At 43.2% G+C, this 18,655-nt stretch overlaps 1 protein-coding gene across 3 annotated transcripts in view; it reads right to left on the minus strand.

Annotated features, from left to right (window-relative positions):
- The window catches only part of RABGAP1L (RAB GTPase activating protein 1 like), a 369,153-nt gene that overhangs the window by 26,406 nt on the left and 324,092 nt on the right, over nucleotides 1–18,655 (minus strand). The window lies entirely within an intron of this gene.

Below are 18,655 nucleotides of genomic sequence, written 5' to 3' on the forward strand. Positions count from 1 at the left end.
AGGGAGATAGGGCTTGGGCGTGAGGCCAACTGGAGCTCTAGAGGGGGAGAAAAGGCCAGAAGAGGCTAAGATGGGTGCCTGACCAAGGTAGGGCCCAATCAGGCAACAGCTCTAACTCCTCTACAGCCCCCAGGAATGTTATCATTCGGGCTGTGATGAGGAAGACCCTGAAGACACTGCCCACACATTCCCCACAAGGCTCTGGATTTTACCAGAGCTGTGTGATGACAGATCTAGTAAGTGGAAAAAAAGACTCAGATACTGTTACCTAAATGAGAAGATTGTGACAACCAAAGATGGTAGCTTTTCCTGAATGTGTTTGACAGAACCAATAATTACCTCTACTCTGAGGGACAATTTCAAAAAACAGTGTATGAGAACAATTCTATCTGAGATGGTGCATGCTATGTAGCTGGATCCTGATCTGAACTGAAACTCGCTTTGCAAATTTGAGGGGTGGTGTCATAAGAGCAGATATCAAGCATCCCACACTGAGGGCCAGAGCCATGTTACAACAAGTGGGAAGGAGCTTGTCTAGAGCATGGACAACTTGGGTTCAATCCCTAGCATCTCATATGCTCCCCAAGCACCAGCAGGAGTGATCCTTGAGTACTGCTGAATATAATCCAAAAACAAATATCCTAAATACTTTCCACACACAGAAGTAACGTCTAACCATCCAGAAGAATATGACAAAGAGAAATCTCATTTGATTTGGGGGGGGGGGGGAGGGAGTTGGTCATACCTGGCAATACTTAGGGCCTACTCCTGGCTCTCCATTCAGGAATCACTCCTGGCAGTGCTCAGGGGATAATAAAGGATATCGGGGATGGAACCTGGATCAGTTACTTGTACAAGGAAAGCACTGTGACATTGCTTCAATCTTGAGAAATCTCTTTCGGGAAAAAAAGAAATATACCAAACCAACTTTCTACAGTGAGGTGAACCCCTTCCATTGCAGAGCAGTCCCAGACCTCCTTTGGGTCACACAGGCAGAGGCCATGCCCTAAGGGAATGTCTAGGTGCCACAGAGGAGCCAGCTAGCAGCTTTATCCCATCAGGTTCACAAGAGCGGCTGCTGGCCAAGCGGCATTCATGTTCCTTTTCCATGGGAACTGAGAGGGGACAATATATATATATATAAAGGTGAGGGAAATGTGGATGTCAATCTTACATCCCTTCCACTACCCAGCCCCCCATATTCAAGGAGGAGGGGAACAGGAAAAGGAAGACTTGCAATGAAGACTGATTGGCAGCTGCCTGAATGTTAGCTGAGCGCTGCAAGAGACAGTTTAGAGCAGCTGGACTGTTTAAATGGTGTTTTCCCTAATAAATCCGCGATGTAATGAGGGGTGGAGGGGGTGCTGATTGGAGTGCTCTAGGAAGCAGACGCCCAGAGGCAGCTTTATAGGCTTCATCTATAGCTGTTCTTCTGTTCCCATCACTTTCACTGCAGAGCTCAGAGGACATGCCCTGAAATGCAGACAGCTCCTGAGTCATTATGATGTGGCACATCCCAGGGCTGCAGAGGAAAAGGGAGGTAAGAGGAACTAATGATGCTGCTGAGGGAGGAGAGAGACTAGGAGGGGTGCATTGCTTCACATTCGAACACTATATTTGGTACAAGAAGCCAAATGGAGCCTGTGGGCTACGATGAGATTTGAAACACCATGTCCAAGGGCTGGCCAGAGACCCACACTTGGCTTTTGTGGAAATTTGGTAAACATGCAGTCCTGCTCTACAGCTCTGTCTGAGCTCAAGTTCAAAAGCTGAAGGATGCTCAAGTTTCTTGATGAGAATTGCAAAAGGCAGGCCAGAACTTGCCAAAGAAAACCCATTTCCTTTCGGATGCAAGACTTGAGAGTACACAAGTATACTATGATTTACAAAGAGAAACCTGTTAACAGCTTTCAGTTAGAGGAGAAATATTTTCTCATCAATAACCTGACACTAATGCCATTATTTGAGACACACTCAAAAGCTGAAATGAGAATAGAAAAAAAAAAAAAAGAAAGAAGACACTGCACGTTTTGTTTAGTTTTGGAGCCACACCCAGTGACACTCAGGGGTTACTGCTAGCTCTGCACTCATAAATCACTCCTGGCAGGCTGGGAGATGCTGGAGATCAAACCCAGGTCAGCCCTGTGCAAGATAAATGCCCTATTTGCTGCACTATTGCTCCAGCCCGTCACCACATTTTTTAATGTGTCCATAACCTAGTGTATCTCTGAGGTCACTTACTCACACTTTTTGGAGAGCTTGTTTTTCCAAATAGTTTTCACTATATCTTGGCTTCACTCACACTCAGGAAATACAAAACCTGAACACAGTCCAATGAAATTATTCAGCAGAAATGGCAATGGGCCCTTATCCTAGATGGGTTCTCTAAAGGGCTCTTACCCTGAATGGTATTTCTAAAATGAGCCATGAGAATCCATCAGAGGAGCTCCAAAATAGGATAGCCAGATTCCTCTAATGCTGCTGACATCAAGAATGGCCCTTGCCTTCCATGTGGCAGACCTAGGTTCCTCTCCCCGGCATCCCATATAGAGTGATCCATACGCCCACCAGGAGTAATCCTAAACCCAGAGCATTGCTAGGTGTGGCCCTAACCCACCTAACCCACAAGTAGATATTGGGATTGATTTATTATGTAGTGTAAAGTACTGGTGATCCTAACACAGACCCAATGGTTTCTAACTGCCAGGTATTTAGTGTTGGGGTCACATCCAGCAGTGCTCAGGAACTATTCCTGGCAGTGCTTGGTTTACTGTAAAGAATGCCGGGGATCTAACCCAGGTTGGCCACATGCAAGGAGAGTGCCCTGTTTGTTGTACTATCTCTCCAGCCCCACATCTAGTATTTTAAAGAGATGCTGATATTTTAGGATTAAATTTAGAAGAAATTTATAAGAAAATAGGGTAGTTCTCCTTTTTCATTCTTCACCTCTGACCTTTACTACACTAGGGTTATACCCTAAGATTTGGTAAATGTAACTTATAGTGTAACATCTCACTTTAGTTGCAAAATGTAAATCAATAACTGAAAAAGTGAATGTGACTTCTTGAGAACTAAGCTAAGTCTTTGGTCCACAGATGCAAGAGCCAATAGAATTAATGCATTCTGAAAGTTTCCAATTCTTTGTAAAGAATTTTCTTTCTTTCTTGACAAGCAACTATTCCTGGCAAACAATTACAGCAGCTTTATGACACACTATCTATAAAGTATATGGTGATTCAGACTCATAACAGAGGCTTCCTACATTTCACAATTGAAACTAGGCTTTAACTTAATACCAGTTCCTCTTTTATCCATTAAAACCATCACTTTTTGTTGTTTTAATTTTGGGTCACACCTGATGGTGCTCAGGGTTTATTCTAGGCTGTATGCTCAGCACTCTTTGCAGTGTTTGGAGACCGACCATATGGGGTTCTTGGGATTGAACTAGGGTCCACAGCATAAAAGGTAACCATCTCTTGGCCCTGTAACATCTTACCAGCACCAAGACATACGTCCTTAAACTTGAGTGGACAAGCAATCCCAATCTTTGGCAATAAGAATGCAAGTCTCCAAAATCTCTATATAACCTAGACATAAAAGGGAAGGCAGAATCTTTTTTTTTTTCTTTTTTGGTTTTTGGGTCACACCCGGCAGTGCTCAGGGGTTACTGCTGGCTGTCTGCTCAGAAATAGCTCCTGGCAGGCACAGGGGACCATATGGGACACCGGGATTCAAACCAACCACCTTAGGTTTTGGATCAGCTGCTTGCAAGGCAAACACCGATGTGCTATCTCTCCAGGCCCAGGGAAGGCAGGATCTTTAACAAGGGTCTGCCCTAATCCAACCTTTTTATAGTATTTCTCCCTCTGGAACTTAGGCTCAACCTAAGAAGTGATATGAAGCAACAGATTTAAGCTATCTCTTTGCAGTTAAATTTAGTTAACCTCTTTGCTTCCTCGAGTTGCTAAGACACTGACATTAAGTAGGAAACATCCAGCTAATTTACCAGCTACCCAGAACCTTTTCCACCTTTAGATAAAGAACATCTGAATATGAAAACTCTTGGCCTTCTTTTGTTTGTTTGTTTTGCTTTTGGGTCACACCTGGCATCATTCAAGGGTTACTCCTGGCTCTGTGCTCAGAAATTGCTCCTGGCAGGCATGGGGACCATATGGGATGCTGGGATTCGAACCACTGTCTGTCCTGGATTGGCTGCGTGCAAGGAAAACACCCTACCGCTGTATTATCTGCGGCCCCAACTCCTGGCCTTCTTTTCACCTCATAAATATTCCAGTTAGCAGAGACAACTAATTCCTGGTGGTAAAGGTGGGAAAAACCTGTTATGGTCACCAGATTCTCTAATCTCTTCTTTAAAAAAGCACAGATAAGTCTTGCCAGGGCAGAAGCAGGCTTTGGTCTGGCTCAAAGCACTGGCTTATGTTCAACTTGAAAGGCCTCAAAGAGGATCCCAGAAAGAGGATCAGCAGAAAAGCATGACCCCAAAGCTGCTCAGAACTAGAGTATTAGAATATCAATTCTGCCTTCTGCACCAGGGATTTTGATCCTTAGAACAAGATAAAGCAAGAGATATTCCGCCAGGCTCTCTCTCAGATGCCAGCAATTTTCTAAAACTGGTTGTGCTAATGTTTACTTAACTCTGTCATTCGCCATTCTAAGTTTCAACTGTTCTTCTGCATCCTCTAAAGATCAGTGTTCCTGGCCCTTCAGCTTGGTGATGCAGTCTGGGATAAAGGTTGGACAGAAGCAAAGGGAATCTCAGCCATTACACCCCAGAGGGGAAGGCCTGTCCTCCCTGCCCTAACAACTTCTAAGTAAGGGGGGTGGGCCTTCCCCACAACCATGCAATCCTGACAGCATGGACAAAGAAAGGAGTAACTAATCCACACTTGCCATCTTTGAAGTATCTTAAACAACAGCTATCATCATAAACTGTCCGCAGGCCACCAATAGCAAATATTGTTGCCTAATTAGAGAAAAATGTAAGCTAACCACTTCTTTTAGTTTGAAATATTTAAGATCTTTTGTAGATAAGTACCCTGGACACTAACTAGTGTGTATTTGAGTGTTCCAAACAAGTTACTGACACTTTACAACTTGCTTTTACTTTTAAGCAGTTAAGACTCATTTTCTGAAATAACGAGCTGCCTTTTTCATTTTACATCATCACTAGCAGTAAAACAGTACTAAGAAAAAAAATAAATAAAAATAAAGATTGAGAACACAGGGCTAGATAGAGAAAGCACAGTGTGGTGGGCTACTTGCCATGCACGCCACTGAGCCAGGTTCAATCCCAAGCACCACCAGGAGTGGGTTCTACCATCCCTCAAAAATTTTTTAAAAAAAAGTAGAACCTGTCTTTGCTTTTTCCTTTAATTACTCTAAATGAAATGAATGGGGGTGGGGAGATAGTTTATCTCATCTAAATAAGAAAATCGGAATGAACACAAGATAGTTTTGGGCTTCTGCTGGAAAGGCTGTTACCAAAAAGGCAGTTAAGACACCAATTGCTAAAATCGGAAATGAAAGTGGAAAAATTATTAGTTACTTTCTAGGAATTAAAAAGATTGTGGGATTATTCTATGAACAATTAAAAAAAATTAAATAATCTTGTTGGAAAAAAAAAAAGATTAGTGGAGGATGCAGAGAAAAAGGAAGGGAACTAGCTGCATTCACAGTCTGGGGGGTCCGGGATAATTACTGTGGGATCCAGGCATTCCCTTTGGGCACTAATTTGAATAGTAACCTGACTGACCATCCTGCTTCACTGAAGCATCATTTATGACAGTCAAGAAATGGGAACACTCAGCATGTGTGGAAAAGAATATTACTTAGCCATAAAGGGAGTCCTGACTTCTTCCGTTGGAGACACTGGAGTATTCTGTTAAGTGAAATCAGTCCAAAAAATAAATGCAGTATAATCTATTATGTGTAACTACATGTAAATTCTTTCAGAAAATACGTGAACAAAGGGAGTTTTGAGAAGTAAAGGGCAGAGACATGTGAAATGTGCTAAGAGGCCTATACTTCTAATTGCAGTATAAGTCCTGGGTGTCATGTAAAATACTATGTAAATGTAAAATACTGAGAAGCAGCAGCATAATGAAGAGTTGTGAAGAGACTAAAACTTCAAGAGCTTTCAGGACAAGAAAAAAGCCTGGAAGGATGCTACGTGATGCTGCGATCATGCTGCACACACATGTAAAGAGGGATTACATGTCCACCCAAAGAAATGCTGCATGCCAGGCAGTTGTGTATGAAACAGAAACATGGCCAGAGCCAAGAGCTTGTACTCAAGTCCAGTCTGAGACATGACTCCCCCATGGTGCAACCTTTACCTACTTTACTCAATTTGTGCATCAATTTTTCTTACTTTAAAATAATCCTAAAGGGTCTGGAGTGATAGCACAGCGGTAGGGTATTTGCTTTGCATGCTGCTGACCTGGGACAGACCCAGGTTCAAGCCCCGGCATCCCATATGATCCAGAGCCTGCCAGAAGCAATTTCTTAGTGCAGATCCAGGAGTAACCTCTGAGCGCTGCCAGGTGTGGCCCAAAAACCAAAAAATTAAAAATAAAATAATCCTAAAATTGTACTGATCTCCTAGAGCTGCCATGAAGATGAGTTTAAAAAAGTACAAAAACACATTATAATTTAAAAGTGTTATGGTATCCTTTTTTTTATTCTTGTTTATTTTAGGAATATTAAGATGAGGGCCAAGGTACTAGAAAGATAGTACAGTAGGGAGGGGCACTTGCCTTGCATGTGGCTGACCAAGACTTGATCCCTAGCACCTCCATATGGTCCTGAGATCTGCCAGGAATGATACTTGAGCACAGTTGAGTGTGGGGTCTCTTCCAAATAAAAAAGATGAAGGCTGTAGATAGCTCAAAGAACTGGCACACATGCTTTGCAGAGGTAGGCTTAGGTTAGATTCCTGGCACTATATGGTCTCCAGAGCCACCGGGAAGTGACTCCAAGCGCCATATTAGACAAAACAAGATGAAACTAGGTTACAGTGATGCAGTACAAGGACTTATGGCTGTGCCCTTTCTTTTCCATATGTCAGTCCTTATCATGTACATCTAAATTGCTTCCTTATTCTCACTCCAAATCTGAATCAGTGCAGAACCAAGCCAGGAAGTTCATTTTTGCCTATTCCCTGATGGGGAGCAGAGACACAAGAGGCGATTTACAGGTCACTGTTACCTGGGTGACTGTTGGGCAGCAGCAGGTCTCAGGGCCACTGAACAAAGCAGGCATTGGGCACACTCACCGGGCACAGCAGAGCTCATATGCCCCCACCATGAACAGATGGAATGCTAGGGTTTGATTCATAGAAGAATTTTCAGACAAATTCATTTTACATAATGCTTAAGTATGCTTATTACACAAAAATGACTACATCCATTAAGAAACTGCATAATTGTAGGTTTTCATTTCACCTGACAGAATTAGTATTTTCATTTTACACAGCTTTTTTTTTTTTTGTTTTTGTTTTTTTTTTTGTTTTTGGGCCACACCCGGCAGTGCTCAGGGGTTACTCCTGGCTGTCTGCTCAGAAACAGCTCCTGGCAGGCACGGGGGACCATATGGGACACCGGGATTCGAACCAACCACCTTTGGTCCTGGATCAGCTGCTTGCAAGGCAAACGCCGCTGTGCTATCTCTCCGGGCCCCCATTTTACACAGCTTTATTTCTGCTTTCTCCTTGAAGATTGCTTAAAGGAGATGACAAGTGACATTTTCTTTATCTTTTTTGGGGGGAGAGGGCACACCCAGTGATGCTCAAGAGTTTTTTCTGGTAGTGCTCTACTCAATGATCCGTATAGGATGCGGGATCAGCCCCCAATTGGCCACATGCAAGGAAGGTGCTGTACCTGCTGTACTATTGCTCCAGCCCTTCATGACATTTTCTTATGGAGATATTATGATCACTGAAGGTTTGTATAGCTTTTATGCATTTTCTTTTTTCTTTTTTTTTGGCTTTTGGGTCATACCCAGCAGCGCTCAGGTGTTACTCCTGGCTCTATGCTCAGAAACCATTCCTGGCAGGCTCGGGGGACCATATGGGATGCCAGGATTCGAACCACCGTCCTTCTGCATGCAAGGCAAACACCTTACCTCCATGTTATCTCCCTGGCCCCACTTTTATGTATTTTCAACATATCTCAAACCTGCTGATTAATCAGAAAATTATTTCTTTTTTTTTTTTATTTTGTTTTTTTGGGGCCACACCCGGCGTTGCTCAGGGGTTACTCCTGGCTGTCTGCTCAGAAATAGCTCCTGGCAGGCACAGGGGACCATATGGGACACCGGGATTCGAACCAACCACCTTTGGTCCTGGATCGGCTGCTTGCAAGGCAAACGCCGCTGTGCTATCTCTCCAGGCCCAGAAAATGATTTCTATTACTTACAGTTCATATTCCTTGCACTGATTCTTCCAGTCCAGGCTCCATGTTTTGAAATGACAGGGTTAAGCAAAGTCCTTATATCTCAACCAATACTTTCTCAAACTAATGACTTTGCTTCTCCTCTGGGTCCAGGCCTTAAGAACTGTCTCACACCAAATGTAGCTCAGCACTAGGACAATTGCCTGGCATGCAAAAATCCTGGGTTCAGGAACCAGAGCAGTGGTGCAGGGCATAAGGAGTCTACCTTGTGCGCTAGCCTAGGACAGACCGAAGTGAGATCCCCCAGCGGCATCCCATTTGATCCCCCAAGCCAGGGGCCATTTCTGAGCATATAGCCAGGAGTAACCCCTAAGTGTCACCAGGTGTGGCCCAAAAACCAAAAAAACAAAAAACAAAAACAAAATAAACAAACTCCTGGGTTCGATTCCCTGACCTCAACTACTACCAAACAAGCAAAAAACAGTGCTTACTGCCCGAAAACCCTTCCTAGAAGAGAACACATGAATCAACAAAATCATGTTCTTAGTGGATAAGATCCATTCAGATCCTGTCCAGACTTCGCTCTTTCTCTCCTCTCTGTACTATTCACTGGGAACACCGATCACTGAAAACATTTAATTCTTGTATAACAATCCTGCATTCTGCGAGTTATTTTTCAAATCTTTGAAGGTTTCAAGTCAATGAAAAATTAGACTGCACATTCACAGATGACACGAATACTTTCAATGGAAGATTCATTTCCTGTCTGTTCAGTGAGAAGGAAGCTGAGCCGCCTACACTCCAGAGAGAAAGCTATTTACACCTTCCTGGCAGAAGCAATAAAAGGATCATTTCTATTCACATGAAGGCATCATTCATGTAAGTATGACTGTTAGATTGGAGAGCATGGCGGAGGAGCATCTGCTCTTGTAACCAGAGGTCACTTCTGAAGTCACAAGAGTAACAAATGAACTATGCTGATTCCAGCATCTATGGAATAACGCCTGGTTTGACTACTACCTTCGAGACACTGAATCCAAGTAACCAAGTAATCAATGGTCACAGTCGATCAGCTTGTAGCATGTTGAGAGGGCTCAGTTTTTTCCCTACCCTTATGTAATCAACCTTATTTAGGGTTTTGACCACACGGCAATGCTCAGGGAACACTCCTGGCAGGGCTTGGAGAAACATAGGGGATCAAATTTTGGTTTGCCATGTGCAAGGCAAGTGCCCCCTCCCATTGTACATAGCTCTGGTCCATCACCTACCTGTCCCCTGACAATTTTGGATTGTTGAGAATCTTCACTTATTCTAAAGATGGATCTGATTGACAATGCTAGAGAATTTCAGTGGCAGGAGATGTCTGCTTTTATTGCTTTGGAAGGGAGAGGAAATGAGTGTCAATTCCTTTCAAAGTTCCAAGTAGAGTAAAAAGAACGGGGGGGGGGGGGGAATAGAGAGCTTGGCAAGTTTAACTTTCGAACCAGGTTTATTGTATTTCCAGTAAGTGTCATTTTCTGTTAAGAAATCTGTGACTGTATGCTCTCATGAATATAAACTATGTATGCTATGGACAAAGAATGTCTCTGCTTTATATAGTTAACTCATATAATTCTTACAAAGATGTCAAAGCAATTATTTAAAATAATACTAAATTTGTTTCATAAATTAACTAATCTAATGCCCCTATAAGGAAACTGAAACTAAGCAAGCATCATGTAGTTCACAATTTCCATTCCAAGAAATGGCAGACACACTTGGTGCTAAATATATGTGTCTTAAGTTAAAATAAAATGTTAAGAAGATGCTAGTTTGTCCTCTTCAAGTCTCTTCTCCTGAATTGCCTTCTCTTGACCAACCATCTGGCTCCAAATAATCTGGCCAGAGGCAAACTCGATTGGGGTAGGACGATAATTCAGGTAATGGTGCTATTTTTGTTTAGTTGTAAATCCGGCTTATAAACCAGATGAAAGTCTTTACATTGAGTCTGAACATTACAATTTTATTTCAATATGGAGCTTGAGCTTGGAGTGAACCTCCAATGTATAACAGCTTATCTAATAATTCCTTTAAATTTCTGTGAGCCGGGGCCGGGAAGGTGGCGCTAGAGGTAAGGTGTCTGCCTTACAAGTGCTAGCGTAGGACGAACTGCGGTTCGATCCCCCGGCGTCCCATATGGTCTCCCCAAGCCAGGGGCGATTTCTGAGCTCATAGCCAGGAGTAACCCCTGAGCGTCAAACGGGTGTGGCCCAAAAACAAACAAACAAAAAAATTTCTGTGAGCCAAAGCCTAAAAAGCTGATTATCATGCTTTCCAAATGTGAGGAAAGAATGACACTGTTCTCCTCCTCTTGGCTGTCTGATGGCAGCAACATTATACCCTCTTCTCCACCCTCTTTCCTACCCTCCTATCCCATCCACACTGGTTTATGATGACCAGCCACACTGCTGGGCTGCCTGCCCAGGCTACCTAGCTCCACACAGTGTAGACTCCTGCTGCCATGGACACCTTCCCGATTTTCCTATGGGATCATTCAGGTCTCAAAGACAGCAGTGCAACCATCCCTATCCCCCACCCCAAAAGAGCCTCCCGGATTATATCACTGCATTTTATATCCCACATGACACATCTCTTGCTGTCAGTGCTATTAGAAGCCGTTATCTATGCCTTTGCTCTTATCAAATATCCATACATACATCTATTTTTCTGGTTTACACCTATATTCCAGGGACAAAACACAGCACAGCACACCAGGAACACATCAGGAAACATTTTTTTATTATTAAACTGGATATAAAGATAGGTGCTAAAACAAAAAATATTTTCGACTATTTTTTGGGTCATCCACCTGGCAATGATTAGGCTTAGGGGCTGACTCCTGGCACTGTGCTCAGAGGTCACTCCTGCTGGTGCTCAGGGAACCATATGAGATGCCAAGGATCAAACCTGGATTGTGCGTGTGAGGCAAGCAACCCACCTTTTGTGCTATTGCTTCAGTCCTCTCTAGCTCTTGTTTTATGAACAGAAAAATAAAAAATTATCTTTCATGTTGCTAGTTCTTATAACACATTCATAAAAACTTTTGGAACTGATTTTCAAGTTGACACCTACCCAATTACCAAGCATAGACAGGTAATTTCTCAATGACTACAATAGAATTAACTGAAAAAAAAATTAAGTATTATCACAGAAGCTGATTAAAGAATTTCATGTTTATTAGCAAGACTAATTTTTAGGGGGCTCCCATGAAATGCTTATGGGACCCAGAGACAACTCTTGACCAGCCTGGATGTGTCAATGCTCTGCCCAAGGAGGAAATGCCGCCCTGGCTAGCTAGGGGATGCTCCAGGGCCTTAACACAGCCCCCAAGATGAAATGATTTTGATACAGTGAATTTATTTATATATACTTGCTAGAAGTTGTTTTACTACAAGCTTTTGAAGGATCCACTTTAAACAGTACCGTCTTTGTTTTTTTTTTTGTTTGTTTGTTTTTTTTTTTTTTTTTTTTTTTGGTTTTTGGGCCACACCCGTTTGACGCTCAGGGGTTACTCCTGGCTATGTGCTCAGAAATCACCCCTGGCTTGGGAGGACCATATGGGACACCGGGGGATCGAACCGCGGTCCATCCGCTTGCAAGGCAGACACCTAACCTGTAGCGCCACCTTCCCGGCCCCGTTTGTTTGTTTTTTGTTTTGGTTTTTGGGCCACACCCGGCGGTGCTCAAGGGTTACTCCTGGCTGTCTGCTCAGAAATAGCTCCTGGCAGGCACGGGGGACCATATGGGACACCGGGATTCGAACCAACCACCTTAGGTCCTGGATCAGCTGCTTGCAAGGCAAACACCGCTGTGCTATCTCTCCGAGCCCATAAACAGTAGCGTCTTTCTTAAAAACATTTACACTGCTCAGTGTAGCTGATTTTATTCCCACAGCAACCCAGTAAGAGGCTTCTAATTTCACAGGTGAGAAAAGCCAAGTTCAGGAGAAAGATCAGTGAGAGTCAGAGGGGAGGGATGGTGAGGAGCAGTCTAAACTGCTACCCCAACCCTCACTTGTAGCTAGAGCATGCCAGAGCTGTGAGTCAGAGAAAGAAGCTTAAGTTGGCAGGGCGGTCTACCTGGTGGTATGTGGGAGTATTCTACCCATCAGGGAATACAAGGGTAGGGAAATCAAGTGGATGAAAAGCTTTTGTACCAATGGGGATGCCAAGCTACCCTCTCCATAATCCCACTCCCATACCCGTGTGTGTAACACACGGACTGTGTGTATATGGCAGCTTCCCTTTCCAGTTTAAATCAGCTCAAGGTTTGTTCCTTGGACCCTGAAGAATGTGAGCTCCAATCAGAACTGATAAAGCCAGTGAGGGAAGTTTTGGCTTCCAGTTCTGGACCTAAATGGATGAAATACTGCAAAAGTATGTACATGCTAAATAACAATCAGACTAAAAACCATTCAAATCAGAATTTTCAGACATATGACTGAATCGCAATTGGCTATGTAGTGTTTTATTTTAATCAGCATTTGAAAAATATAACCAGCGAAGACTCAAAAAACATTAATTTTGTTGTTGCCCCCATTATAAAGGAAATAAAGATTTTCTTTTTGTTGGGCTTACCAGATGAAACCTGTGTGCCAATGCACTAGAGAGGCGGTAATGTCAATAATATCCTCTACTCACCCTCCCATCGACTTCTCACTCTCCCCACCTCCCCTCCATACAAAGCACTTGTTGGCCACAAGCCTCCCTACGAAGCTGCTTTTGAGGCTAAGAACTAAGAACATCTACCAAGCACCAAAACACAGCCAGTGTCAGGCTGAACGAACTGGTTTGTAATGTCTAGTTCTTCCCACCAACCATCAAGCATCTGACAGTGATGACCGAGAATGTCTAGAACATGACAGGGACTGGACAGATGGAAAGTATTTGTCTTGTATGTAGCTGACCCAAACTCAATCTTAGGCACCCCAGATGGTCCCCGAGCACCACCAGAAGTGATCCCTGAGCACAGAGCCAGGAATAAGCCTTGAACACTGCTGGGTGTGGCCCAAAATCAAATTAAAAAGAAGGTAGCCACAATGAACCAACTTTTTCATGACCTTTTTTTTAGGGGGAATGGAGGTTCACTCCCAGCATGCTCAGGGGAACATATGAAGCGCCAGAGACTGAACGTGGGTAGGACAAAGCTTTCCCCACTGTACTCTCTAGTCCAGTGCTTCTCAATTATTTTCTGTCATGCCCTCCTAGGAAGATAAAAACATTTTTGTGCCCCCCGCCCCGCGTGACTGTAAATAGTATCTTTATTAAAAAAAACTTTAACCTGCAAAACAAAAATATATAAAATAATTTGAGCTGATTTTTTCATCAGAGGTGATGTCTGAATTAATGGCTACAGTGAGCACGTTTTGCAATGCATAGCTTTTCGAAGTGGGGTTTGAAGCAGGACACAGCAACTCTCAGCTCCAGAGACATAAACACGGGCTTAGCTTATTATGACAGTGTTTGCCGAGGTCAAACGCACCCCCCTTTACATAGCCTTGTGCCCCGCTGGGGGGCACGCCCCACTATTTGAGAACCACTGCTCTAGTCCCTCCATTACATTTTCAACTTTCTAACTTTCCCATTTCCAAAGTAAACTTGTCACTTTCCATTCACTCATGTTTTCCTTGCGTCTGAGTCAGCTGCTGCTTTCTTCTAAGAGCTTTCTAAGTCTGAGATGCTAGAAGTAACCAGTGTGTGTGAACTGATAGCGTCATTCACAAGGTCACTGTCTAGTACCTAAGTTCAGGCACTGTGGTGCTGTCCTTAAACACAGTTCATGGCACTGTGGTCCCATCAAGCCCACCACTGCCAGATCCACTGCTGGAGTGACCAGACATCTACTTAGCAGATGGTCCGGCCCATACAAACCCACATGCCTTCTTAGCATCCTGTCTCCAACCAAAGACCATCTGGACAGCTTCAGAGCAAAGATGTTCCCTGTAGGCTAGAGTCCCGAATCATTTCCTAGTCTCAGCAATCCCCTGGACTCCACCAAGCCATTTACTCTTGGTTCACCTCCTCCAGATACTTTATCTCTTCATCTTTCCTGCTCCAGTTTGGACAATCCTTTCTTTACCAGAGGGGAGATAATTAGCAAGGGCTTTCACTGTGTTAAATTCCTTACTAGAGTTCTCAGTTAATCTTTACAAATCATCCAGTAAAGTATTATTCTGCTTTGCTTTTTCAGATAAATAGGAAATTTAGAGAAGCCAATGGAAAGTGGGGTTGGGCAAGGGTGATATGGAGTGATACAGATATATATGTATATGTATATGTATATAAAGTCTCTCTCTATATAGCTATATGTATATATACACACACATATATATAGATATATATAGATGCAACAACACCAGAACACTGCAATTTAAATTACAGCCACAAAGCTTTAAAATGTGCCTGCTGGGGGCAGGTGTGGGGCAAGGTGCAAGGGAACATAGCTGGTGAAGAAAGTCAGCACTGAGGCTGGTGTTGGTGTCTGAACATGGTGCGCCTAAAGCCCAGCTAGTGATAACTTGGTAAATCATGGTTCTTTATTTATGTAAAAGGTTTTTTAAAAGTCACTTCCAAGTGGCAGATGAAAACCTGAGCGTAGACAGTGACTCTGAATAAAGCCCTTGGAGTTGGTTCTGTGCCTTCTCACTATCTGCACCCCCTCCCAGGAGTCCTACCCCTCTCCCTCCAACAGTCAGGCAAACCCCTGGCAGCCTTCAAAGCCTAACAGAGGGCTCAACCCCTTTTCCAAGCTTCTCCCACTGGCTTCCAATTATGCAATGACAGCAAATGTCACCCTCAGTGTTTTTATTCCAATATCTGGCAGTGGTCAAGGTTTACTCCTGGCTCTCCTGGTGGTGCTCAGGAGATGATATGGGATACTGGGCATTGGCGCTGGGTCTGCTGTATGCAAGCTGAACACCCTATCTACCTGCTGTACTGTCACTCCGTCCCAGTCTCTAATCATTTTTTTCTGTTGTTTGTTTTTTGTTTTGGGGCCACACCCAGTAGTGCTCAGGGGTTATTACTAGCTCTGCACTCAGAATCGCTGGATTTCTTCCCCTGGAAGGCTCAGGGGACCATATGGGATGCCAGGAATTGATCTGTCCAGGGTCAGCCTTGTGCAAGTTAAATGCCCTACTGCAGTGCTATCTCTCTGGCCCCAAGTCTTTTAGTCTTGCTTCTTTAACTGAACTATTAAGTCTTTGGGGAAAGATATTCTATTTCAATCTGATAACACTACAGTCATCCAACACTGCTTGTAACATTATATACTGGCCTAACTTATGTGGAAAAGCAATAATCCTCTGAGTCACTTTATAAATTAAAAAGTGGAAATAGTTCAACAGAAAGTAAATTAACATTTAACCTCAAACATTCAAGCTTGCTGAAGTAAACACTGGTATTTGGCTTGTTCACTTTTTGAACTTTACACCAAACATTCTTTATTTGAATATGTATTCAAAGCTTCCAAGTATTAAGAGGTGTGATCACTCCCATTATTGATACTAGACAGGTATAAAAATATTGAAGGGGTGGGCTGAGCCGGAGCAATAGCACAATGGTAGGGTGTTTGCTTTGCATGTGGCTGACCCAGGACAGACCTAGGTTCCATCCCTGCATCACATATGATGTCCCGGAGCCAGAAGCTATTTCTGAGTGCATTGCTAGCAGTAACCCCTGAGTGTCACCGAGTGTGGCCAAACACCAAATATATATGTATTTTGAAGGAGACTAGAGGGATAGTTAGCTGGTAAGACACCTGCCTTGCATGTGTCTGACCTAGGTCTATCATCAGCACCCCACTGAGTCCTGAGCCTGGCCAATAGCGACTCCTGAGGACAGAGCCAGGTGTAAGCAAAAACCAAAATTTATGCTGAGGGGTAGCCAAACCAAAGGGCAAGCTATGTAATTTTAGCACGTGAGCAACCAAAGAATCTTTCATATTTAAACAAAGGCAGGGAGGGTGGAGTTGGTGCAAGGGTTAAAATGCTTGCTGGACTTGTGGCCAATCCCAGTTGTGTCCTTGGCATCTAAGGATGTATAATAGTCAAACAATCTATGTATTTAATACTGGTTTGTTCTCTTTCCCAGCTCCTGAGTGCATGCGCACTGTCTGTGTAGGCAGGCACACCACTCTCAGAGCCCCAAACCAGTAAAGCACAGACAGTAGTCCTGAGTACCTTGGTCACTGTGCACTTCTTCTGCCTGCTCTGCCCTTGACACAGTGCCAATTCACTTTTCTTTCTTCATCTCTTTGATCAAGACAATTCCCACAGCTTTTGAAGACTCCACTGAGATTTCTAAGAGGATCCTGACAAGACCATCCTAAAGGAACGAACCAGCATTCCTTGGAAGAGCTTCTAAGGTGGAATATGAGTAAATAATGGCTCAAGACTTGTGCACAAGTGTGGGGCCCCCTTTTCTTGAGTTCAGATATGGACCTTGTGGGGAAAGATTTAGAAAGGCATTCTACATATATTAAATGGGAAATGAGTCAACAACTTGATGTTTCTATATTCAAAAACAACCAATTATAGGAGTGCATTATAGTTCTGCATTTGTTTTGCCTTTTCTATTTTTTTTTTTTTGCCCAGGTTCTTTCTTTTTCATTTTTATTTTAGGGCCACACCCAGTAATGTTCAGAGGTTTCTTGGCTTTGCGCTCAGAAATTATTCCTGGCAGGCTTGGGAGACCATACAGGATACTGATGATCAAACCCAATTCAGCTGCATGCAAAGCAAATGCTCTACTCACTGTGCATCACTCTGGCCCTGCCCAGGTTACTGTCAACTGCATTGATAAGACACCCAAAGATGAACAGAACACAGTGAGTTCCTCTCTGTTCATACCCAACTAGGTCCCTCTACAAGAATAACACTTCTATACTAGATCATTCTGAATTTTTGCGGACATCTCATCTGTAATTCTTCTGTAATCATTTATCTGTAATTTATTATTTATTTATTATTATTATTAATTTATTATTTATTTATTTATTTGGTTTTAGGGTCATGCCTGGTTCAGAGTTAACTCCTGGCTCTGCTCTCAGAAATCACTTCTGGCTGGCTCGGGGGACCATATGGGATGCCAGGGATCAAACCCAGGTCCATTCCGGATTGACCATGTGCAAGGCAAATGCCCTACCACTGTGTTATCACTCTGGTCCCCAATGATTAATTTATAAGTCATTTATTTTTATGATCACAAGATTAATACTAATTAGTTTTCAGATGTCTCAAGCATAGAGTTATTTTGTAGTATGTTTAAATCAGCACCTGGGCTGGAGAGATAGCATGGAGGCAGGGCATTTGCCTTGCATGCAAAAGGATGGTGGTTCAAATCCCAGCATCCCATATGGTTCCCTGAGCCTGCCAGGAGCGATTTCTGAGCATAGAGCCAGGAGTAACCCCTAAGCGCTGCCGGGTGTAACCAAACCCCCCCCCCCAAAAAAAAAAAAGTAAAAAATAAATCAGCATCTGGGGGTCAGAAAGATAGTACAACAGGGAGGGTACTTGCCTGGCACACACCTAACCCAGGTTTGATCACTGATACCCTAGAGGGTCCCCCAAACTCTGTAAGGAGTGGTCTCTGAGTACATAGCTAGGAGTAAACCTGTGCACTGCTGGGATTTGTCAAAAAGAAAAAAAGAAAAACAAAATAAAAACTATTATCTGAGCAAGGTCAGTGCATGAATCTGGTTGATAAGAGACTTTGGCTTTTTATTGTTTTAGGGTTATAAGTTCCTTCTTTATTTCTTAACTACAATTTTACAATGTACTACTTTGGGAAATATGGTCACCTTCAAGACAAGCACTTTAACTGCTATCCTATCTCTCTCATGTTGTTTTTAGGGTTCTTATGACAAGACTTAAGAAGTAGGTCTCACCACAGGAAGGAAGTGGGGGAGTAGGGAACCTTTTCATTCTGCCAAAGACTTTCTGCATATATGAGACATTGATCCCAGGCCATACAATACAGGCAGAGCGGTAGGTGCCAACAGAAGCATGTATGTCCCGTCATATACCAGAGAAACCAACTTGGTATGTGGACCCGATGTCCCCATCCCTGTATGAGGTAACTATTGTCATATGCTCTTTCATTCTGCTATTTGTACAGAGTACTATTAAATACAGTAACTAAGACATTACTACAAAAATGGAGAAAGTTGTTGAAAACATACAGATCATATTTATCATAAACCCAATA

This window comes from Suncus etruscus, chromosome 7 (genome assembly GCF_024139225.1).
Source record: "Suncus etruscus isolate mSunEtr1 chromosome 7, mSunEtr1.pri.cur, whole genome shotgun sequence".
In the NCBI taxonomy this organism is placed as follows: domain Eukaryota; kingdom Metazoa; phylum Chordata; class Mammalia; order Eulipotyphla; family Soricidae; genus Suncus; species Suncus etruscus.